Source organism: Lutra lutra, chromosome 9, assembly GCF_902655055.1.
Source record: "Lutra lutra chromosome 9, mLutLut1.2, whole genome shotgun sequence".
Taxonomy (NCBI): domain Eukaryota; kingdom Metazoa; phylum Chordata; class Mammalia; order Carnivora; family Mustelidae; genus Lutra; species Lutra lutra.
The window spans coordinates 69607009-69632982 of NC_062286.1; positions in this window are offsets into that span (position 1 = coordinate 69607009).

The following is a 25974-nucleotide window of genomic DNA, read 5'->3' on the forward strand; positions in this document are numbered from 1 at the left end:
TGGTTTGGGTTCATCAAAGAGTAAAGGAAAGAACAGTTTAATGTTTAGATTTATTCTATGAAAAATGACTGTGCTCTTCAAGTATTTAGTTGGTGACCAGCTTGCATGGCAGCCAGGCTTTCATGGAATCATTTACTACCTGGAGAGTTTAAGCTTTGTTTTCTGAGTTTAATAACACTCAACTCTCTGGGGTTTAGTAATCAGAATTGGGTGTTTATGCCCAACACTTGAGGAGCTAGCTCATCAGAAAGAATGAATGGAAATCCTTTACCCTGAATTTTTAAAAATGTCAGTACTTGCAAAAAAAAAAATCTTTAAAAAGAAAACAGCAATGGAGGAGGTAAGAAAAAAAATATTTTTATTATATTAAGGCCTGAAGTTATTGTCTGATTCTAATCAGCAGATTAGCTTCAATACTATTTCTTTAACTAAAGTTTTGGAGTTTAAGGTCAATTTTAATTAACAGTTGAAAAGTGCATCCAAAACATTCAAAACATGAGGCACTCTGAGATGATTTTTGTTGTGTGTGGTTTCCATTTTGGTATCTTGTCCTTCCCCTGACATTTCGTGGGTTTCGTATTATTTCATTTTATTTTTCAGGAAGCAGCACTAACAAAAAACATTGCTGATATCAAAATTCCAGCTGAGCTTTATTCACTTTGATTTACCCCATAACTAGTTTCGATGTCTGCAAGCGATGTGAACTGGAGAGTTGAACAATTAGCTACTAAATATTGTCCCTGAAGCTACTTTTCTCCCAGTTGCTTCTTAGTGTCATGATTATCAGAGCAATTACTCCTTCTTTTCTATTGTAAGATGTAGCCATATTTCAGTCCCTGTGGCACAAATATTTAATAAAATGGTCTCGGTGTGTTAGAATTTCATTGCTGGGAAAAAACAGCATCTGATCAGGCTCCTAAAATACAGGCATTAATTTTATGTGTATAATATCTTGCTTGAAAGCTACAACAGAGGAGGCATGCAATTTCTGACAGCAGTTTTCAAGTTGTGTCTCTGAATATATTTTCAGTGGAGGGATAAAAAGGTTCAAATTTACATTTTAGTCACTTTAAAAATGGGATCGAATTCTCAACATTCACAGTTTGGTTCAGATGCCAATACTGATGACAGTACACCTACCAAACAGGTATGGAAAGGTTTACTACTTACCTAATGAGCTTTCTGGGGAGAGCAGAGTGGCTCACAACCAGGTCCAAAATGGGTTGAAAGAGCAAAGAAGGGAGAATGGCTTAGGCTTTCACGGTGGTTCAGGATGGTGGGTGGGGTGAGAGGGTGGGCATGTGCCAGCAGAGATTTGTGGTTTGAACTTCTTGCCACAGGGAGCTCTATGCTTCCTTATCCACTTATGTAGATGTGGGGCAGATGGGGGAAAAGAGGGGTATAGCTTAAAGGTTTTCGGCTGTCAAAGATCAAAATTAAATCAAACTACTTATTGTAATTTGCATTTAACATTTCCTTCCTAATGAATATTTGGTATCAACTTACTGATCATAATTTGCAAGGTTCCTAGACTTCATTAGTTGTTAAGACTGATACATTTTTAAAAAGGTGAGGTCTTCATTAATGTGGCTTGTTGAATAGAAATAAATTATGTGTAAGTTGTTATAGACAGTGATGATTTGCATACTGTTTTAATTTATTTTTACTTTTTAAAATGTCTGTTTATTGCCCATGTTAATATAGACCAGTGGTTTTCAAACATTAACATGCCCTAATAGGACCTGAAAAATCTTGTTAAAACACAGATTGCCTGGACCTCATCCCCAGAGTTTCTGATTTAGTAGGTCTGAGGTGGGGCTCAATAATTTGCATTTCTAACAAGTTCCCAAATAATACTGATACTATTGTCTAGGGGCCACACTTTGGGAATGACCAACCCAGCTTTTGAGGATTTTTCTTGTTTTGTCTTGTTTTGTTTTTTAGTTTTGGGGTTTTAATAATTTGTTTCCCGGTATCTTGTCCCTATGAGGGCTTGCAGCTCTTTAAGTATCATTAAATAATGATTTTTGGTTATTCATATTAAAAGCAAGTCCTCTTAATGGCTAAAGAGCTATCTTGTTACTTTCTAGTTTAGCTGTAGCCCACACTACAATAGCCTCCTAATTATTAGTATTTTGTGATATTTATATTAAAATATATTATAGCTTAATAAATTTAATTGTGACACTGGATAAATATTCATAAAATTATATGATCTGTGGCATTTCTTTTTGGGAATAATTCTTAAAACTGTATAATTAAATTGAACTAGTAACCCTCGAAAAGTTTAGGGAAAGTGAATAAACTCCAGTGTTCTTGTAACTATTTTCTTCACCAAGGTTCCTTATTCACCAAGGAACCTGCTCTTCCCAAATTTAGTCTTCAATTTCAACATTAGATTATTGGGTGTAGTGAGAAAAGGTGGTAGGATAGAAAACACATGAAATTAAGAGTCAGGAAATACAGATTCTGGACTAATTTTGGACTAATTTTGCCACTAATTTTTCATGTGATCATGGGCAAACTATCTAAACCAGTTGGCAAGTTTTTCTGAAAAGGCAAGATAGTAAATGAAATATTTTACACTTTGGAAGTTACATGGTCTCTGTCAAAATACCCAACCCCATTCTTATAGAACAAAACAGCTGCAATTATTTACGAAAAACATGAGGGTCTAGATTTAGTCCACAGGCTACAGTTTGCCCACTTCTGATTTAAGCATAGGTTTTTATTTGCTTTTGTTTTTTTAATCTGTGAAAGGAATAGGTTGGACTAGCAGCAAACATTCTGTGATGTTGCAACTTGGTGAGCCTTGGTCTTGGTTACAGAGTCTATTTTCACCCAACAGGGAAGAACTTACATATTAGAATCACTCTTTGTATAAATTGCATCATCCAATTGGAAAGGGAGATTTAAGGTATTTGTGATAGAGATAATACCTTATATTCCAACTCTATCTAGACAGGTAGATAATAGTAAAAGATAAAAGAGGAATTAGAAATTGTTACAAGCAGATATAATATATAATGTTAGAAAATGATATTATTTTATTATTTGTTAACTATTAGCAATATAACTATTTTTATTGTTATAGCAGAGAGTTACATGGGGGTTCATTCATGGAAATAGAGACTGGGTTCGGAGTTTTTTGTTTTTGTTTTTTTTTTTTTTAATACGATCTCCTATGACTAAACAGCAATGTTTAGAGTCTGAGAAGGAGAGAAGGAAAAAAACAAACAAACCAACCCACACAACTGGCGTTTAAACAAAGACTGGAAGTAACAGAACTAGAAACCATGCTTCAGAGCCAGGGTCCGGGTATATAGATTGGTTAAGAGGGAGTATACACATGCCAAGTTTTACCTAGAGAACGAATTCATAGGCAACACAGGGACACTGAGAAAGAAAGAACTGGAACAACTTCTCAGGTGAATTCCTGTTGAAAAATGGAGAGTGACATGAGGAACTGGATACAACTGTTGGATTTCTTGCTGGAGTTGCCTTCTGTCTACCTCCACTGGTTTCAAGGATCATTCTTCACATGGCACATAAGGGTGAATAAATGCTTGAATGCATGACGAAGTGAACCATACAGAGGGTGTCCTATGAGCTCTAAAGAACAGGCACTCTCTTCTTCAGGGGTTCTAAGGAGTCACCACCATCTTAATATCAGTTCCTTTCTAGACTTCTTTACTCTCAGCAGAGCAGGCCTTTTATTTTCTGTCTACTCTTCCTTTAATGATGCAGGAAAATATCTGTCTCTCCTCTGAATTATTAGACATTTACGACTTAGATTCTTACTTTTTATGTCTGTGAGAGCCAGTTATGTGCCTTAAAAGGTTTTTTTGGTTTTGTTTTATTTTGTTTGTGTGTGTGTATGTGTGTGTGGAAAGAGACACACACACACACATTTTGTATGTATATGTATATATGTGTGTGTATATATATATACCGTGTACCAAACATAAAACTCAGTATTTAGTAAATGATAATCAGCTTGGTCAAATTTTTAAAACTATCTTAAAAGTCCAGTGAATTAAAGTAAATTGAAAGATGAATTTTGCCCTCGCTGTCCAGCATTACTGCATTTTCACTTTGGCTTTGGTTTGAACTCAGGTTAGTCTTATCATTTGCCAGAGAAAACATAAGTCTGGCAGCCCAACTTGTTACTCTCTAGAGAATCTTTCTGTACCACCCCCCCCCCCATTTAGATATCTGCTGCAGGAGTTCTAGAACAAAACATGCTGAAAAGGAAAGCTTTTAATCTATATTCTAGTTAAATTAAAAATGGAGATGTTTCTTGTATAGAGTTCATTTGATTATTTAAGTATATTTTGATGATAGGGCAAAATGCAATCAGATTTATATTAGATGACAAAAACTTTGGGTCTGCTATACAAATCCATTCTAAATATGAAATATTGCATACACTTAATTTTTAACATAAGGGTCTCTAATTTCAGATCCTGGCACAATCTACAACATGAGCACAAGAATGCCTTGATTCCCATGAAAGGCAGGTTTAGAGTTAAGAATGTTCAACATTACCCTAAATATAATCTGTGTAAATAAAATATCAAGTTAATCTAAGAGTCAATTTATTGTGGATTTTAAATGGGTCAAAAGAGAGGAACCCCCTCCCTGAGTTTCCCTGCTTCTAGCCTGAATCCTCAGCAATTTTTACCAGATAGGTCACTCTAACTTGATAACATAATCTTTTTTTTTTTCCTTGACCAGCAGTTTTCAATGTTTATACTCTGCCCAAAAGGTAACATCCAGATAATTTTCACTTTGTGCAATGCTCTTCACAACATGGCTTTTGGCTCCATGTTCATTCTGCTCTCCTGCCATTTTCTGTCTCCTTATACTTTATAATAGAAGAATACAGAACTACTCATTCACTAAGGAACCTGCCGTTTTCAAATTCTTTTGCAGTGGGCATATTATTACTTCCATCTGAAATGCTCTTCTTATCAGCCAACTTAGATATTTCTTTTTAAATTTAATTTAATTTTTTTTGTGTGTTCCAAAATTCATTGTTTATGCACCACATCCAGTGCTCCATGCAATATGTGCCCTCCTTAATACCCACCACTAGGCTCACCCAAACCCCACCCCACTCCCCTCCAAAACCCTCAGTTTGTTTCTCAGAGTCTACCATCTCTCATAGTTTGTCTCCCCCTCCGATTTCTCCTAACTCACTTCTCTTCTCCTTCTCCCAATGTACTCCATGTTATTCCTTATGCTCCATAAGTAAGTGAAACCATATAATTGACTCTCTCTGCTTGATTTATTTCACTCAGCATAATCTCCAGTCCCATCCATGTTGATACAAAAGTTGGATATTCATCCGTTCTGATGGAGGCATAATATTCCATTGTATATATGGACCATATCTTCTTTATCCTATTTGTCTATTGAAGGGCATCTTGGTTCTTTTTACAGTTTGGTGACTGTGGCCATTGCTGCTATGAGCATTGGAGTACAGATGGCCCTTCTTTTCACTACATCTGTATCTTTGGGGTAAATACCTAGTAGTACAATTGCAGGGCTATATGGTAACTCCATGGTATATGGTAATTTTTAATTTCTTAAGGAATCTCCACACTGTTTTCCAAAGTGGCTGCACCAACTTACATTTCCACCAACAGTGTAAGAGGATTCTCCTTTCTCCACATCCTCTCCAATACTTGTTTACTGTCTTGTTGATTTTGGCCACTCTAACTGGTGTAAGGTGGTATCTCAATGTGGTTTTTGATTTGAATCTCCCTGATGGCTAATGATGATGAACATTTTTTCCTGTGTCTGTCAGCCATTTGTATGTCTTCTTTGGAGAAGTGTCTGTTCATGTGTTCCGCCATTTACTATAGCACCAAGAACCATAAGATACCTGGGAATAAACCTAACCAAAGAGGTAAAGGATCTGTACTCGAGGAACTACAGAACACTCATGAAAGAAACTGAAGAAGACACAAAAAGATGGAAGCGCATTCCATGCTCATGGATCGGAAGAATAATCATTGTTAAAATGTCTATCTTGCCTAGAGCAATCTATACTTTCAATGCCATCCCAATCAAAATTCCACTGGTATTTTTCAAAGAGCTGGAACAAATAATCCTAAAATTTGTATGGAACCAGAAGAGACCCCAAATTGCTAAGGACATGAAAAAGAAAAACAAAACTGGGGGCATCACGTCGCCTGATTTCAAGCTTTACTACAAAGCTGTGATCACCAAGACAGCATGGTACTGGCACAAAACCAGACACATAGACCAGTGGAACAGAGTAGAGAGCCCAGATATGGACCCTCAACACTATGGTCAATTAATCTTTGACAAATCAGGAAAAAATATACAGTGGAAAAAAGACAGTCTCTTCAATAAATGGTGCTGGGAAAATTGGACAGCTATGTGTAGAAGAATGAAACTCGACCATTCTTTTACACCATACACAAAGATAAACTTGAAATGGACAAAAGACCTCAACGTGAGGCAGGAATCTGTTAAAATATAGAGGAGAACATAGGCAGTAACCTCTTCAACATCGGCCACAGCAACTTCTTTCAAGACATGTCCCCAAAGGCAAAGGAAACAAAAGTGAAAATGAACTTTTGGGACTTCATCAAGATCAAAAGTTCCTGCACAGCAAAGGAAACAGTCAACAAAACAAAGAGGCAACCCACGGAATGGGAGAAGATATTCCCAACTTAGATATTTTTTAACCGTTCTTTCTATTTCAGTTCAGATGTTTTGCCTTCTGTGGAACATTCTCTGATTGTCCGTAACTGACTAGAATTTCCTTTTTCCTTTGCTTCCATGGTCTTAGCACAAATAAATAAGTATCTTGAATTCTGATTATTTTAATACAATATGTAGAAATGTAAATATATATTTCTCTGGTAGTTTATGTTGTGGGAAAATTCTCTATGGTTTTTAACCATATTCCTGCAGAGTTCAGAGCTTCTGAGCAAAGGGCTTTGTAAGGATGTTTGCTTTAACAAACAGCCTTGGAAGCTAGATTTTTGTGCCCTTCCAAAGACAAAATCTCCCTCTCTAGAGATGCCTTTTCTCTCTCCCGCAGAGATTTGTTTAGTGAATAAATCTATCTCTGGGGCAGAGGATGGGCTTGAGTGTCAGCAGCTTGTAAAAGTTAAGAGCCTTCTAATCGGGGATCCTCTTCCTGTAATGAAAACCCACCGCATGCGCAGATGAACACTGGCCTTCATCCCATTGTCCTATGGGGATAGTGGCTTTGGGAACCAGAGCTGAAGTACTGTCCTTGTTATTGTTCTTTACTGTGAGTAATCAACGATCAGCTTCTGACCTAGGGTGTGTGGTGTTCCTCAGTGTACATATATGAAACTGTGGCAAGACAACATGTTAGCTTGCATGAAGTTTAAAATCACGGATCCTTCACAGTTTCTAACTTTATAAGGTTGAGACCTGGCATAGTGGCTGGCATATAGGAAATTCTTTATAAATATATACTGAATGTTTGGGCTGGTCTGTGAAGGCTAGAGGAAGACATTAATCGGTATACCCAGTATCAGTAAAAAGTATGAATGACATTGAAATTGACCATAAAGATTACTGATGTACTATCTAGCATACCCTTCTGGATATCTGCACTTTCATTATCTCTGAGCTATTTTATTAATCTGTACTGAAAACTGATGGTAATGCAAATGTTTCTTTATCCATTAAAAAAGCAAATGAAATTTGCCTTGTGAGTATTGACCCATTTTATATCCATTTGTAAATTCATGTCAGTATTGTTAGGTTGCCTGAATTATCTACAGTATGTATTGCCTACATGTATACCTATGTTTATGTGTGTATTATGTTTGGATTTTCCTTTTAATTGGTTTTAACATCTTATTGGTTCCATCATTAGCATGTTAGAAAAATCTGGGATGTTTGTGTTTATTTTAGAGTTATATTAAAGTTATGATTTTATAAAAATATTATCCTTTATTACTAGTGATATATCTTTAACATCATGAAGTGTTGTGCAGGAATTTCCTCTGTGTGGGCATGCTTGTCTCTGTGTGTGTGCATGGGTGTGTGTGGAAGAGCTATTCCATTTGGCTGTTTTAGACTTTCCTCATTTTCCTTTTCTTGGCATTTTCCAAATCTATAGATCACAGAATATCTACAGTCATTGCAATACCTAAACTACTCTGTATTTTTAGTATGGGCTTCAGATTTGGTAATATTTAAAAGGTGCTGGAAAAAATATATGGTAAGGTAGACAAAGAAATCTCTAAACTTGACCAACCCTTTGCATTGTGAGTAAAAATAACATAGATTTTAGGTTTATAAAATAAATAAATGAACACTCATTATTGTACTTTATAAAGGGATTCTAAGTACATCCAGCATGGGAAATATCTTGGTAGAATGAGTCATACCCATGCCATGCCACAACCAAGCACCCAGAAGGTATACACATTTAAACAGCTGCTGAGAAGATTCACGCTGCTTGCTGTACATCTTGCCAAAAGCAAACTTACCTCCAGGAAATTATGAAGTTCTTTATCCCAAGTTCCCTTAAATAGAAAACTGGAAAATTCTTGTTCAGAACATGAGATTAAAGTAAGAAAGTCCTTACTTGCCATTCAGATTTACCCTTCTATTTATGAGAAATCAATCCAACAAAAAAAAATTCATATATACATATATTATTATATTGCAAAGCAACAACAACAAACAACAACCTCACCTAAAACAAAACAAAACAAAACAAAACAATTGGTGACTTTATTCAGAGTTCGTCTGTTTTTTTCACTGATGTCTGTTATCTCTGGACTCAATTCAGGATCTGATTGCATTTAGATATTCTGTACCCACAGCATCCTCTGAACTCTGACCATTCCTCAGTCTTTCACTGTTTGACCTACCTGAAGAAACTTAGTCTGAAATTCTGTGGAAGTTTCCTCAGTTTGGGATTGTATGATATTTTCTCATGATTAGATAGACACCTATGTACAGTGATGCCTTATTGGGAAAAATATCACAGAGGTGACTTGACTTTGCTTCATCACATCAGGTGGTTCACCATGATAATATGTTTTCTTACTGGTATTATTTGTCTACATTGGTGTCTGCCAGGTTCCCTCACTGTTTAGTTAGTACTGCTATCCTTGTAATTGGGGAGAAAATATTGGAAGAGAGCTCATTTAAGTCTATGCAAATATCTTGCTTTCTCATAAAACTTTGACTATTTTTTAGCATCTGTTGATACAGCTTGCCTGCAGCCATCACTGCTGAGGTGATTTTCTATTCTCCTCATTTCTTCCACATATATTAATTGGAATTATTTTCTAAGAGTTGGCTCTTCTCACCCATTTACTTATTTATTCAGTTATTTATAGATATTTTATGCTTTAAGTTATAATTCAATACTGTCAAAATTAATTTTGTTGCCCAATGGTGCCAGGTTTGGCCATTTGGAACTTTATCAAGTTGGTTCCTGCAGTTTTCAACTTATTCTCATCTTTTTTTTCCTAGCACCACAATATGCTCCAGGATCATTTTATCTGCCTCAGTCTGAAATCAATCACCTCTCCAAAGAGCCATGGTCCTTTTATTAGAGTATAACAGCTACCATTTCTTAAACTTACAAATTTGATAAATGATTCTCTTCAAGGTTTTATGCTAGATTTCCTAGAATTTCATAATGGGATATGATTATATTGAATGTTTTTGTATATTTCCATTAGAAAAAAATGTAAATAGTATACTATACATGAAGAGGTAACTGATTTCATATGCTGTCTTCTGTGTGGCAATGTACTCCTCAAGTAAAAAAAAAAAAAAAAAAACAGCAATAGGGAAAGAAAAGAAATGGCCAGTTTCCAGAACAACGGTCAATATTTATTGAATTCTAACTTATAAAGAGTACTGTGCAAAGTGCTGCAATATGGAAAAGATATGGCCCTGCCCTTAAGAGGTGGTGCTGTCCTAGTGAGACCAGGAGAAACATTTAACAAATGAACAAGTGCTAGTGTCCCATGGGATCCCATAGGTCATACATTACATTGTATTCCAATGTTTCAACATCATATTTCTCCTTCAATTACTTTTATTAGATCTCCTGTCCTATAAAAGAGAGCCCGCTATTTTTAAACACCATGTAAAATCCAATTCCTTCAAGAATTTCTTCTTTATGAGTTTTATTCCTTAGAAAGTTATTGAACATCTACCATTTGCAAAGCAAAGACAGCAACAGGATAACTAAAGCATCTTTCCTAATTTTAAGAAATTTTCAATTTGTAGGGACCAATCTTCCCTGATCTCCCAAATCCACACCACTTTGTTTCGTTTTTATATTTGTTTTACATTTTAAATTCTGAAAAATGCCTATGTACAGTAATACACCTCTGTGTAGTATTTTCCATTCACATTGTTTCCTAGTTAGCCTTTATGGATTTACTTCATCCTATCATCTTAGAGGTTTAATTTGCTTGAGTGACAGGTTTTTAGCATCATTTCATTTATCCTTGCAGTAGCGGTCAGTGGTATTTAGATTGTAGATAGATATAAGAGGCTTATTATCATTGTCAACATCAAATGCATTTAGTAAAACAGAATACAAGTCTCCTAGATTCAAAGAACAACCCTACTTTTCTCATTGCTGAAAAGTTGATTTGATATTATTTCATAGGGTTGTCATATAGAAGGAATGATCTCCTACATGTAACATTTAGACAGGAAATTGGAACCTAGTAAACACTTAATGTTATTAATTTTTAACACGAGTTTATGAGTGACATTAATATTTTATGTGATAAAAAGCATAGAGTATTTACCACACAATGATTATCACTGAAAAGGAGAGTAATATATTCAGATATGTATAACTGAAGTTAAATTTTGGACCAAATGCCAATGTCACTCTTCTTGACTGACCACTCTTTTGTCTCTGTTCAACATCCTCACACAATTTAATTTTTCTTGCTGCAAAAGCATTTGAAGAAATTAATTTTCAAATAAAATTGCCATCCTTGAGCTCCATCTAATTAGTGAGAAGTCAGTACTGTTAGGCTCAACAAGTAAACTACAGATGCCTTCATCCGTCCAGGCTACTCTCTGCAAAAGGGTTTGCATCTTTTTGTACAGCCCATGTTTTCACAGATGCACACAATGGCATTCAAGATTAAATAATTTTCAGTTGTTGTTATTTAATATTAAAAACATACAAATAAAAATACAAAATTATTCATGAAAGATACATAAAGTATGAAGAATATCTACTAACTACCTCAGTTAAGTAAATAAGAAATTATAATCACTTTGGTGAAGTCATCCATATGATCTCCCTTCATTCCATGGCTTCCCTTCTTCATTATTTCTAAGTTGTGTTATTCTTTTGTTGCTTTTCCTCATAGTTTTACAAATTAAATCTGTGTACCCGAGTTTGTCAAGTTCTGCATCTTCTTCGATCTTGTATAAATGGAACACTGTAAATGTACTGTAACCTGCTTGTTTACTAAAAAAAGTCAAAATTTATCCATTTTTTTGTGTACAGCTATATTTTATTCACTTCACTGCAGTAAAAGAAATCTAAGGTATGAATACACCACAGTTTATTTTTCCAATCTACTAAATGATAGAAATTTCAGTTTTCAGGGTTTTTTTTTTACCTGTTTTAGTTTTAGTTTATCAGCTTTATTGCTTTATTCTATGTGATTTTAGTACACATGGATCAGAGTTTTGCATGAATGTGTAGAAGTAATATTGTAATATTGCAAGATTAAATTATCCACATCTTTAACTTTACCATATAATGCCAAATTCTTTTTGATTTTGACATACCAATTTGCAATACCAAAAGTAGAATATAATTATTTCTGTTATTCCCTACCCTTGCCATTAGCTTTTCATTTTTGCCAATATGTGAAGTGTGAAATTATTATTTTGTTATTTTAAATTTGCATTGAATTATTTAATAATGAATGCTTATGTTTATTGGTCAGTAATATTTGTTTTCCTATGGATTATTTTTAAAGTTTTTATCAGTATAGTAATTTGATTGGAAATGCATTGAAATAATAAATCAACTCAGAATTCATATTTAATATGTTGAGAATTTACCTTTCTGAGCTGCATTCTAGGTAATTAACTCAAATTGAAATTCTGGTTTATCAATCAGGTATTCAATTGATTTTATCCACGTCAAAACTGCTGTTGAGCTTTAAATAGAAATTATTACATTTTTCATACAAGTTCAATTTAGATTTATTTTTGATCAGCTTGGTCTTTTTTTTTTTTAGCTATTTCTTGTAATTACTTCTATTTTCAATCACCCCTAATATTTTGTTAAATGTGTTAAACATATCAATTTTATATTTGCCTAATTATTTGCCTAATTATTCTAATGTGTATATTGTCCATGGGTTTGATATGGTTATTTGTGGCTTTCACTCACAGTACCTTGTTTCTTTGTGTTCTGTGAATTTTACTATAGTATCACGGTTTTTTAATCTTTGTGATCTACTTTGAAGGTGAGCATGTCAACTTCCCCAATGGAGACCAGTAGTCAGAGGCCATCTCAAGTCAAATTCTCTACTTGAGGTTCCTTAGGCCACCAAGGTAATCTGAAAAAAAAAAATTCTGCAGTAACCTTGAATGTCAGATTATAGTTATAATTTTCCAAGGGACATGCCTTTTTTATGTCCACTGAGAACCAACACACAGAGTTCCTCATTTGGAGACAAGCATGGGTTTCACTATTATTCATTCTCTAGGTCATTTCTACTGATGCACCCACTTTGGGTAGCCTTAAAAGCCAAGCTCAAGTTTCCCAGGTTTGGCAAATGCCAAAATGCCCTCCACATGGAAATCTATTTCTGCTTTATGTTTCTCATCTTAGTTTCTGGTCTCTGAGATATACTTTACTTACGTTCCTGTACCTGTAAAGGTATCAGTGTGTGTCTATGTGTGTCACATCTACTCCAATATTTTTAGTTGTTTTCAGTGGACAAATCTTCCAGCCTCTTAATGACCATAGTATAAGAAATGGAATACTCCTCATTATTTTCTAGTGTGGGTGGACTTGTATTTAATTCAAAGAAAAATTAGCTCTACTGCCCCAAAACACAGACCCATGCTCCAGTGAAAAGAACTGAAATGAGACTGTTGCTGCCAATTTAACACTAAGATAAAAGCATGTTTCTAAAATATTAGGACAAAGATATTGGATTCCAAACTAGCCAGGCTCTCCTGCTGCTACCTGTTCCCATACAATGTTCACTTAGAGTCTTAAGGAACAGTGTTTGATGTTTATTGTGGGAATCTGTCCTATTATGAAATCTGTGTTTTCCTTTGCTCCAGATCCCTTTATGTGGGAGTAGCTTTTATTCCACTTCATTCCTCTGCATGTTTTCATTAAAAAAATGATTAGAGAGGCAGTTTCTGTGGCTGCATCTTTTGCCTTTACCTAAATAGAGGGAAACCTGCTGAAATTAGACCATGCAATGAATATTAAATTTCCAAATGCTTTCCAAATTATCTGGAAATAGTAAAGAAGAAAGGGTCAAAGAGTTGAACATAATTTATTGAAGACCCCAAGACAAAGACCCTTTGTCTTAAATACTTCATAGTCACAAGATAAATATCTATAATGATTCAACCCCAGCAAGAAACCAGAGGATCCCCTATGCAGTGTTATGGCAAAAATATCTGACTCTGTTAATAAAATATGCCCTTTAATAGGTCTTATCTTAAAAAAAGACATTATGAAAGATACCGAAACTGTCTCTCCAGCTTCCTTCACTGGTAGTTATGATTTGTTTTTTTAAAGGGCTATGTTAGGGTTTTACAATAGTCATTTTGGAATTTTAGAGCAGCAAGGGACTTCAGAAGCCAATTTTCTCCATATCTGTCTGGATAATAGTTAGAATTAACTGGCAAGTCTTCTGGGAATTCAAGGATTCAGATTCCTGCCCTCCTCTCTGAATATTATTGAAATAGTGGGGGCTAGGCATTGGCATATGTAGTTTTAAATAACTTCTCAGTAAATCTGGGTGAAGAAATGATCATATCTAGTCATCTAACTATATCAATGAAGAAACTGAGGCCTTGGTTGAATATTTGCAGAAGTCACATATTTTTCTTTCTTTGTGCTAAACTGATGCTTTTTAAGTGCTTATATAACTTATAATATTGTTCCTGGCATATCACTAAAACAGGCACACCCAAAAGATGATTTGGAAGAAATGGAGTTATAGTCCATTGGTAGTAAAGTATTTAAAAGTTTGTATTACTGTTACGTCTTATTTGTCCCATCTTACTTCTTCTTAACATCAAAAAGCTAAAGATATTAATAACAGGGTTGAGAGTTATTGTAGAACTGCTTTGAGTGTTAACACTCCTTGGAATGTATTCAATTCCTTAGACATCTGCTTATTGTCATTCGGGTCTCTAATGTCCATGATATGTACACATAAAGGACAATTAAAATTGCTTAAGTTTAAATTATATTCAATATTTCTAGTTGTAACCTAAGTGATCTAAATTTTTTAAGGGATCTAAATTTTTTTTTAAAGATTTTATTTATTTATTTGACAGACAGAGGTCACAGGTAGGCAGAGAGGCAGGGAGGAAGCAGGCTCCCTGCTGAGCAGAGAGCCTGATGCGGGGCTTGATCCCAGGACCCTGACATCATGACCTGAGCCAAAGGCAGAGGCTTAACCCACTGAACCACCCAGGCACCCCAAGGGATCTAAATTTTTAAGGTGTAAGTTTAACTTATTAATATTTTTGTTCCATTTACAAATGTAGTCAATTTTATATTAAAAGACATACTTTTCACTTTTTCTCTGATAAATGCTTGATTTCTCAATTTTAACAGATTAGAATTCCTTGAAAACTAGTCTCACAAATGTAGTTTTTTTTTTTTTTTACTCTTGTGAACACAAGAGAACAACATTCTAGATTTAATAATACATTAGACTTTCAAAAAGCACTTCTAACAACTGACAGGGTAGCCATAATAAACTAGCAATCAAGCTCACCCTAGGTTTTAAGCAACTATAGTGAATCTAATAATTAAAACTGAACAAGGTAATATAACTTGCTTCTCATACATGGTTAAATACAGTTAACCAAAATGATCAAGTTCTCTTAGACCTTCCACATTAATATCAAAAGCCTGAAACCAATTTTAAGAATAATAATACTTAAAACAATAAATCAATACCAATATATCAATATATCAAATAAATATCAGTATCAATAATATCATATATCAAATAAATAATATTAAATAATATCAATAGCAATCGATTTTATATGAAAATGTTAATGTTATGAGTTTTGATTACTTCATCATCTCTACTATTTCCATCCTTTTTTTGGATTTATAAAATCATGCATTCACTTAAACAGGATTAATTTTACTAACTTTGGCACGCTAAAGTTACAGGGTGACAAACTGGGCCAGGTACAAAGTTACCTATATGTCAAAGACTCCCATTCAGAACTTGGGTCTGGGCAGTACATACTGGATTCTTCCCCAGCACACATGAACAGGCTCAGTACCTTTCATGGTAAAAATTTTGATTGCCATGTCATGTAGAGATTCCAAGTCAAGAATTCAATATGTTATTAGTTTCACATTCACCCAAGATGCCAATTTTCTTAAGCATTATTTTGGTTAAATTAATTTATTACCTGAAGAGATCTTCCATTTTTTTTCTCTATCTTACCAATCACTATTCTAGACTCCCTTTACTTCTAATATGTACTCAGCAATGGCTTGAAAATTGTACCTTGATAGGGTGGCCAGATGAAACAATGAATAGCCAGTTAAATTTATATTCCAGATGAATAACAAATAGTTTTTAGTAAAAGTATATTCCATGCAATATTTGGAACATACTTACACTAAATGAAAGATTCACTCACTGCCTATCTGGAATTAAAATTTAACTGGATATCTTATATTTTTATCTGCTAATTACGGTAATCCTTATGCTTGGCATAGATTTCCAGAAGCTACTGTGTAAACTTTGCTTCTATTTATAGTAAGTGATTACCTTACCTGTTTTGTAGACACAGTGAGGTTAAAATCCTGTCATTCTTTCCCTTCTCCCTCTGGCAGAGCACACTGCTTCAAGTAGATGTTCAGTGAATATTTGTTTTATGAGGCCTTCTTCTCAGAATCTAAATGATGTCAGTCTCCAAATCAGTTTGGGAAGTGTACAGCTGTTGTACTGGCTGGTATGAGCCTCTAGAAACAAACAAACAATCATACATTCAGGACGTGAATTCACTGGAAGGCATGATGTACCTTCTGATCTTCCCACACAGTAGCACAATGGGACAGGGAGGATAGATGCTGCCCTTTACTCAACAAAAGTAACCATAATTAGAGTAATTTTGGAGTAGTACAAAATTACAAATTACAAATTATAATTACAAAAGTAACTGGGGAGGAGTCTTTTTTTTTTCTTTCACAAGATGACATATTCCTATTTTTGTGTTACATTCGGTTTATGCAATATTGCTGCTGAAGGCCCATTTAACACCTGTTTTGAGTAAGCTTGCTGTTAAGATGTCCAGGAAGCTGTTCATTCTCCTCTCCAGGCAGGTCATGCTCTGCTGGATGTGGTTTGTAGAGACTCTCATCAGGGGTTAAAAGCCAGGCTTCATTAGCTGGCCCATCCTGCTGGGGCTCTCACCTCTGCTCTCCCCATTGTAAAATGCATGCAGGCTATCCAGGGGCTCTGATTCCTGAGTGGCATTTATATGCTTGATTTAAGAGACTAATGACAAGGAAAGTGATCTCTAGAATATATTACAGATAAAATGCAGGACAGTCAAGGAGACAGCCCCCAGAACGCTCAATGCCGAATGAGAATTTCCGAGTTGAGGAACTTACAGACTTCGCCTCTGTGCAGTTTAGTTTGAAACTCTTCAGTGATCCCAGGGTTACTTCTCTTGGGATTTCAGATAAGAATTGGAGAGATGACCTGGGAATCAATATTCTTTCTAGAAACAACCCCAAATCACCTTCAAATGATTGTGTGGGTCAATTTGACACGATCAACAACAATTGTGGGGATAGAGGGACTTTTATGAAGATATGAAATCCTCACCACTATGGAATTTATAGTTAGAAAGATTACCAATATAAGAAAGTACCTAACTATAAAAATGTTTTTTTTTTCCTCCCTGTCTGAGTAGAATATATTAAGTGTGGAGTAATATACATTTTAGGGAAAAATAATTGAACTTAAACTCCAGGTATGAAGATACAGGCACTGCTGTATCTTTGTAGTTTATATACACACTTATATGTATTTATCAAAATATACACACATATATATATATACAAAACATACACTGTTTTATTATATAATTAATATACTGTTTTATAAATGTAGTTAACATCTATACTAAAAATTCATTAAATATGTATTATCATATGAAGCATTGTGTAGTATCCATTTTTGGATTTTCCAAAACTTATTTAATCAATCCAATATAGTGGAACATTAGGATTTTTTTCTTTTTTTCTTAATGTATAATTAACATTTCAAATAATATCCCTGTGCTTCTATCTTCAAACACATTTCATTTTCTTAAGATAATTTCCTGGTACTTGCCCTTAAGTTTTTTCATACATATTTCAAAATTGCCTTGCTGAAAGTCTACCCTGGGTAATGCTGACACCAGAGTGTGAAAAAGCCTCTTTCCACAAAGGAAGATTATATGGTAAGAAGGGAAGGAATCCTGTGTCTGCAACTGGGAATGGAAAGGTTTGTGAAGAATATGGAAGTTAATCCAGGATTAAAGAATAAGCATTTCATAAGAAAAGAGGAGATGAACTGTAGGTAATGTTTTGATATTGTTGTTATTCTGCTTTGAAATCACATCTGAGCTGAAAGAATTTCAACGTGCAAACTAGAAAGAAGCCTCATTGTTCTCACTGCAAAAATCATTCCTTCAGGATCACCTGGGGGGCTCAGTCAGTTAAGCGTCAGACTCTTGATTTCAGCTCAGGTCATGATCTCAGGGTCTTGAGACTGAGCAACGGATCAGGCTCTGGGCTCAGTTTGGGGTCTGCTTGAGGTTCTCTCTCTCTCTCTCTGCCTCTGCCCCTCCCCTACTCTCTAAATAAATAAATAGTCTTTTAAAAAAATCACTCCTTCATTTCTCCTGGGACATCATGGGATGGACACCCATTTCTCCTGCAGTTTCAAACTCCTGCACACAGTCCCTAGGGGTAGAATGTACTTCTTACTACTCACTTTTCCATTTTCATAATTCTAAGTCATTTATTAACCAAATCATTTTCAATGAGAAAAACAAGTACTTTCCCATAGTCAGGCAAATGAAATAAAATGATCAGCTGAACTGGGGTCTTCCTGGACATCCATTCACTGTAGGATTTTATGTCCACATTCTTTTCCTTGCCCTTATAGTTTCTCCTTTCCTTGCCTATCAGCAGTACAGACTTCCTCAATTTCTTGCATGGAGAAAATGCACCTATAGAAAATGAGAAGGGTCCCTGTGGTAATAATAGTTCCCTGCCAATTACAGAAAGGTCCTGTCCCCAGTACATATTTTCTCCTATTGAGAACCAAACAATGTGTCCCAAGTGGTATTTGATTTGGAGGATGAACAAGAATGATTTTTAAGCCTAAATAAGTTTGCCTTTTCTGGTTTCCTTTTTTTACCAAAACTGCTGTTACTGATGAGCTTCTAAAAGTCAGTCTCCTCTCTCTGCTGGCGGTATTTTCAGAGAAAGTAGAACAGCAGACAGCCTTTGCTGCTCTTTTGCAATTTTAACAAATTGTCTTTTGTATGTGTCTAGGCAAATGCAAAACTCCTCCTTTTGCAGTGATCAAAACCTAAAAACAAAGACCTGTTGATTGACTAAGTTTTTCAATTTCTAATTAGCAAATTTTGTTCTTACCTTTGTAGACACCATAAATCAACCCCTTTCACTTCGAAGCTAAAAGGCAAAGATCCTTTGAATCTCTAAGTTATGACACATACTAAACAAAGACAGGCTGCGCTTTGATGTTTTCTTTGGTTTAAACTTATGCTGCAAACAAGAAGAAATTATACCCCAGCCTTCAGCTCCTGAAGCTTTCAGAAAGAAATTAACCCCTCTGAAGAAGGACTGTCATCTTCTTCCAAGGGAATGTTTTATTAAAAACATGTTAAAAAACAACAACAAGCAAAAACAAAACAAAACAAAACAAAAAAACCAAGAGGTTCCCTGAAAGAGGACCTACCATGTTTAAGGCATAGCATAAAGAAAAATGTTTCTCATAGAACCCTTAGCACAATTCAACAGCTTGACTTTTGTTAGGCCTCATTTAAAAAAAAACAACCTGAACATTGAAGAGACTTAGAAATTTGCTCATGGTCTCAAAGTAAGTGATGAAGCCGATATCTGAATTGAGATCTATTTCACTCCAACATCTGTGTCCTTCCTACTATGCACATTGTGATGTTATAGAATTGGGTATAACACAGTGACTGTAGGCTTCAAATGACTAAATGAATTCATTTTCCTCTGGACACTTTTTAAGAAAAGAGAGTAAATGTGAATGGAAGAAATTGAGGCACTTGAACTTTCCCTACGGGGTAAAAAAAAGCTCACTGGAGTTTACTGGGGAATGTTTTATCAATGATATAGAACAATGATAAATCTTGAACAAGAGAGCACAGTGAAAGTTGCGTTTTAAAATGATTCTTATTTTATGCAGGATGAATGCAGTATGTCAACAAAGTAAGAAGGTTCTGGATATGGTCTTGGTAATGGGAAGCAGTTGGGAATCCAAGAGATGTATCTCAGGAAAATACAATGGAATTTGATGGTAGATTAACTGTGGAAGTAAAAGAAGATGCTATACCTAAATATGCATTTTCTAACTTGAAAATCTAAAGAATGTGCCTGTCACTTTAGAAATCAGGAGATGATAGACCAGAAAAAACATATCTCCATCCACAGCAGTCCACAGCAGGGAAAACCTCAGTGCTTGATATTTCAAGATAGTAGGGAAGATAATTTTTAGTTATTAGTACTTGAAATTTGGAGAGAGGTTGTCAGATTATTGTCAAGGATCTGAAGTTTATCCATTCTAGAATGGAAAGTAAAAATTACAGTGTTCTTATTCATACAAACTCTGTCTGCGAGGATCTCATCTGTAAGTCCTGGAAATGTGTGAGAGTGAAGTTTTTCTAGAAGAAACACAATCACTTTTTCATCAGAAGTCCAACACTCTGCTGTACATACTCTGTTATAATTTCATAAAATGAGGACTTTTAATTCAGTCAGTAAAAGAAACCAATCTGAACCAGTTAGGATCCTAACCCTTTCTTCTTAATTAGCAATTTCAGCTTGACTTCATTTATCTAGATAAATATTCAGGTCAACTACTTGACTTAGGTTAGGTTCAGGAAATGACAAACCCACCCATCTTTGTTTATCCCTTTTTAATCCATATTGTTGGCAAGTTGACTCTAAAGTAGTGATTTCGATCACATTTGAATTACATGAAATGAAAAGAAAGGGGAAAAAAATCCCAATGCTCATTCAGGCCACCCCTCAGATATATTATATCAGAATCTCTGCTGATGACATCAGGACGTGAAATTTTAAAAACGCTACCCAGGTGATAATGATCTACACCCAGAGTTAAAGACCAATGCTTAAGGAACTACCATTCTGGAAAAATATTCCTCATATTTTTTAACCTTTTTTTCTAATTTTTTATTTTTTATGAACATATAATATATTTTTATCCCCAGGGGTACAGGTCTGTGAATCGCCAGGTTTACACACTTCACAGCACTCACCATAGCACATACCCTCCCCAATGTCCATAACCCCACCGCCCTTTCCCAACCCCCCTCCCCCCAGCAACCCGCAGTTTGTTTTGTGAGATTAACCTCTCTTTTTTAACACTCAAGACTGAGAGTTAATGCATTTTCATTTACATTTATATTGGGCCACCATGTTTTGTTTTAGAAACATTTAACATGGAGTTTTATGTTTTACAGAATTGAATCTACAGTGTGGATCCATCAGCAGGCTGTCCTCACCTCCTGGGGTTTGATTGGCAGGAACATGTTTTCCTGCGGAGTTCTGCCAATAGCATTTGTGTACGACAAACAGGGCCAAGTCTCGAGAAAGGTTTGGGCTGGATAACATGACGGACACTTTGGCAGAACCTTTCATTATTCAGCACACTATTGTGAATTATTAATAAAATTGTATTGCGAGGACCTAGAAAAGTGAAAATGGTAGCGCGAGTCTTACAAATGATTAGGTTCAATATATTATTAATTAGATCATTAAAGAATATAATATGCAAATATTGTATTGGAGCTAGTCAACCAAGGCCAGCCATGGCAAACTTTACTTGATAATTTGCATGTCATACACCAGGTGTAGGAAGTAAAAGATCAGGAATGATTGGCCTTGCTACATGAGAGAAGATATCAGGATCACAAACCCTAACACAACGGGACTATTCCTAGAGCTTCAGAATGACTTTGTAGGGAATGCTTCTTAAAAGACGTCATAGCAGGCTGATATGCCAATATGGACTTCTAATTTACTATTTGTATTTTCTGATTTTCCTCATTTCTGCTTTTTAAAGCAGAGGAACATGTCCCAGCTGAAGGTTTTCTTTCCTTCTATGATAATATTTTCATCCAGTCCTCTGTTCCAGCTTCACCTCAGACCACCAAGAAGCAATGAACCAAAAGTCTAACGACCTAGGGCTTTGCCACTGATAAATTGTCTAACATCTCGAGTCTCCATTTTCTCATGGGAATAAATAGATATGTTACTTTTTCCCATAGCCTATTATACAATATAGATGTAAGTATAAAAGAAGTCAAAATGTACAAACATGCTAATCGTAGAGTAGGTATGACTTAATTCAGTTATGTTCCCTACTGCCACTTCCAGACTACTGCTCTCTATGCTCACCAGAGTTCTCTCATTGGTATGTGAATATACTCAATCTCCCTGACCTCAACACCCACACTTTTACATGCAACAATACTTCTTCAGCTACAGCGTCCTGTATTGATTACCTTAATTCCCCCACCGCATTTATTGTCAAATGTCTTAGAAGTTGGTCTTATGTATTGAATCTGTACCTCATACTCCAGTCTGGCTTCTGCTTTTGTAACTTTGTTGACACTAGAGTCACTAAGGATTTTTATGTCATCAAACCGAAGGAATTTGGCGGGGGGAGCAGTTCTTGTCTCAATTCTTAGGAGACTTTAATGCTATTGGTCACATATTTCTTCTTGATACTCTCTCTTCCTTTCGATTCACTTTTGGATTTCCTCTTATCTGTCTGAAAGATTATCATTTTCATTCTAATTTAGATGCTCATCCATTTTTACCCGGCTATGAGCTGTTGACAAAGTAACAAATTTGGAACACTTGTATTTTCTTTACTGTAACATATTATCATTTATGGCCTATATCATACATATATATTGCTAATCTTCCCACCCTAATCTCTAGGCATGAAATTAATTCATTATATGCTGTGGTTTTCAGATGCATATCTCCAGCAAAGATGTACCTTCTCTGGTTCATATTCACATAATTAACCAAAATGATCCTCAAAATCTTCAATGTCTAATTTAAACACACACTACTCTCCCTAAAATCCTTGCATAGTTTTCTATCTCAATAAATGGGACCCTCTCCATCCAATTCTGTGGATCAGAAATTACAGTCACCTCTGCTACCCCTTCCTAAATCTCTGGATTTCATCCACTTCTCTCTGTATTTTCAGTGCCTATACCCTAGTCCAAGATACTATCCCTTCTCATCTGGACTATTAAAACAGTTTCCAAAATATTCTCCCACATCCACTCTGCCATCCTGTTACTGACTGTCCATATTTCAGTAAGACTGATTTTATCAGGGGGTAATTCTGTTGATTTTATATTCCTCTTTGTTTAAAATATCTTAATGTTTTCACATTATGCTAAAGATAAAGATGAAAATTCTCAAAATGAGCGAAGAGGCCTATTTAATCTAATCAACTACTATCCAGTGTCATCTGACACCACCCTCACCTTCATTTCCTGCCCATGACACACCAGCTTCCATTCAATTTTTTAAAGACTTTATTTTTTTAGAGACGTTTTGGGTTCACAGCAAAATTAAGCAGAAGGGAGGTTGCCCATATATTATTTGCTACCACACACACATAGCCCGCCCCCCTTGTCAACATTCCCCAACAGAGTGATACTGATAAATCTACATCGACCTATCATAATCACCCAAAGTCAATAGTTTATATTGGGGATGACTCTTGTACATTCTATGGGTCTGGGCAAATGTATAATGATATGGATCCACAATTGTACACATGTATCTACAATCATACAGAATAGTTTCACTGTGTAAAAAATCTTCCATGCTCAGCCTATTTACCCTTACCTTCTCCTAATCCCTGGTGACCACTGGTCTTTGCATTGTCTTCGTAGTTTTCCTTTTCCAGAATATCATATTGTTGGAAACATATAATATGTAGTCTCTTCTGCTTGGCTTATTTCATTCAGTAATATCTATTTAAAGTTTCTCCATGTTTTTTCATGGTTTGACAACTCATTTCTTTTTAATACTGAATATTATTCCATTGTCTGGAATAGCCTAATTTATATAGCCTAATTTATCTGTCTATCCACCTACTGAAGGGCGTCTTGGTAGCTTCCAAGTTTTGGCAATTACAAATAAAGCTGGTATAAATATCTATTTGAAAGTTTTTGTATAGACCTAAATTTTCAACTCACTTGGATAAATACTGAGGTCTGTAATTTGCTATAGCAAATGGTAAGAATATATTTAGTTTTATATGAAAATAGCCATAATATCTTCCAAATAGTTTGTATTTTGCTCTTTGCATTCCCACCAGTAACGAATGAGAACTCCTATTGTTCCACATCCTTGCCAGCATTAGGTGATGTCAGTATACAGGATTTTGGCCATTCAAATAATTGTGTAGTGGTATCTCATTGTTGCTTTAATTTGCAATTCCCTAGTTCTACAGTTTAGTTTTCCCTTTTCCAGAATGTCATATAGTTGGAATCATACAGTGTGTGGCTTTATCAGACTGGTTTCCTCCACTTAGTAATAGGCACTTAAGTTTCTTCCATGTCTTTTCATGGCTTGATAACCTCATTCACTGTATTCCCTTGTCTGAAATAAGCTTTCTTTTACAAGAACATTTTTGCACAAACTTCAGAACAGATTTCATGAATTCTTTCCTCAGGGGCACCTGGGTGGCTCAGTGGGTTAAGTCTCTGCCTTTGGCTTGGGTTATGATCTCAGGGTCCTGGGATCGAGCTCTGCATGGAGCCCCGCATCAGGCCCTCTGCTCTGCAGGGAGCCTGCTTCCCCCTATCTTTCTGCTTGCCTCTCTGTCTACTTGTGATCTCTCTCTCTGTCAAATAAATACAATCTTAAAAAAAAAAAGAGAGAGAGAGAGAGAGAGAATTCTTTCCTCAGAAAAACTTTCCCTTCATTCTCAGTTTTCTTTAAAAATATTCTCAAAAACGGAAGTGGAGATGCAACGTGGGGGGTTTGGGGGGTAGGAAAAGAACAAATAAAACAAGATGGGATCGGGAGGGAGACAAACCATAAGAGACTCTTAATGTCACAAAACAAACTGAGGGTGACTGGGGGAGGGGGGTAGGGAGAGGGTGGTGGTGTTATGGACATTGAGGAAGGTATGTGATATGGTGAGTGCTGTGAAGTGTGTAAATCTGGCGATCCACAGACCTGTACCCCTGGGGCTAATAATACATTATATGTTTATAAAAAAATTTTTTTTAATTAAAAAAATATTCTCAAAAACTCATTTTTTTACATTGGTAATTATAAATTTATTAGTGGTTATTTGCTTAATGTTGGTGTCCACAGTGGACTAAAGTCCCTAAGGAGAGTCCAGATTTCTCTTATTCACTGTTATCTTCTCAGGATCTAGTGCAATCTGACCCATATAAGGGGATCAGAAGTACTGGTTGATCAAATAAATGTATAAATGAATAAATGACATCTGGAGGATAATTCAATGTTCAGAAAAACAATATTTAAATAAGATTTGGGATATTTTATGCTAAGATTTTATAATAGCACATTAGATTAAGAAAACAGTACCATTTACAAACCCTAAAATGATAATAAAGAATGCTAAATATTTGGTTTTTTATCTGTTAAACTTTTTAAGCTCACTAAGTTAAAATATACAGCTAATTAGATAAAGAGAATATCAATGCCATTTTATAAATTTCAAATAATATTAGGGCTAAATATTATTTTTAATTTGCCATATTTTTTTACTAGAAAATTTTTAGTCTCTCTCTGCTCAGCATTTTAAAGAAATTTTTTTGTTTGTTGTTGTTGTTGTTTAATAAACTCTATAATTAATTGGGAAAATGTTTTTCTGTTTTTAAACAACATAAGAATCTTCAGCGTTTTTCTCTTTTTCATTTGCTAGGTTGGTATTTCTCCCCTTTAATCAGGCCATCCAAAATATAGCTCTAATATCTTTGTACTTTTGTCTCCAGTATGAATTTTAAATTCTTTAATATGTGGAAATTCCTGATGGCTTAGTTATTTTTACCAAGAATAGCTTAACAAAAGCTTTTGGGAAATCATGCTTCTTGACCTCTTTGCAATATTTTATGGCTCATGTGCTTGCTTACAATTCTTAAGGGTTATACATTAAAATACTGTCACACAGTTTAATATTTACTTATAGGAGATCCTTAAATGGAATGCCATATTGAGCTAGAGAGTGATATGTTATTAGAGAATGGCTAATTGTCTAAAAAGGAAGGCTTTGCATGTTCACTGATACTGTACTACATTTACTATGCTCTGATCTAGAACTGTTCAGTAAAAGTCTCTGTGATGATAGAGAAAGCCTAGTCTTTGCTAACACAAAACAGCCAGTAGTCATATGTAAATAC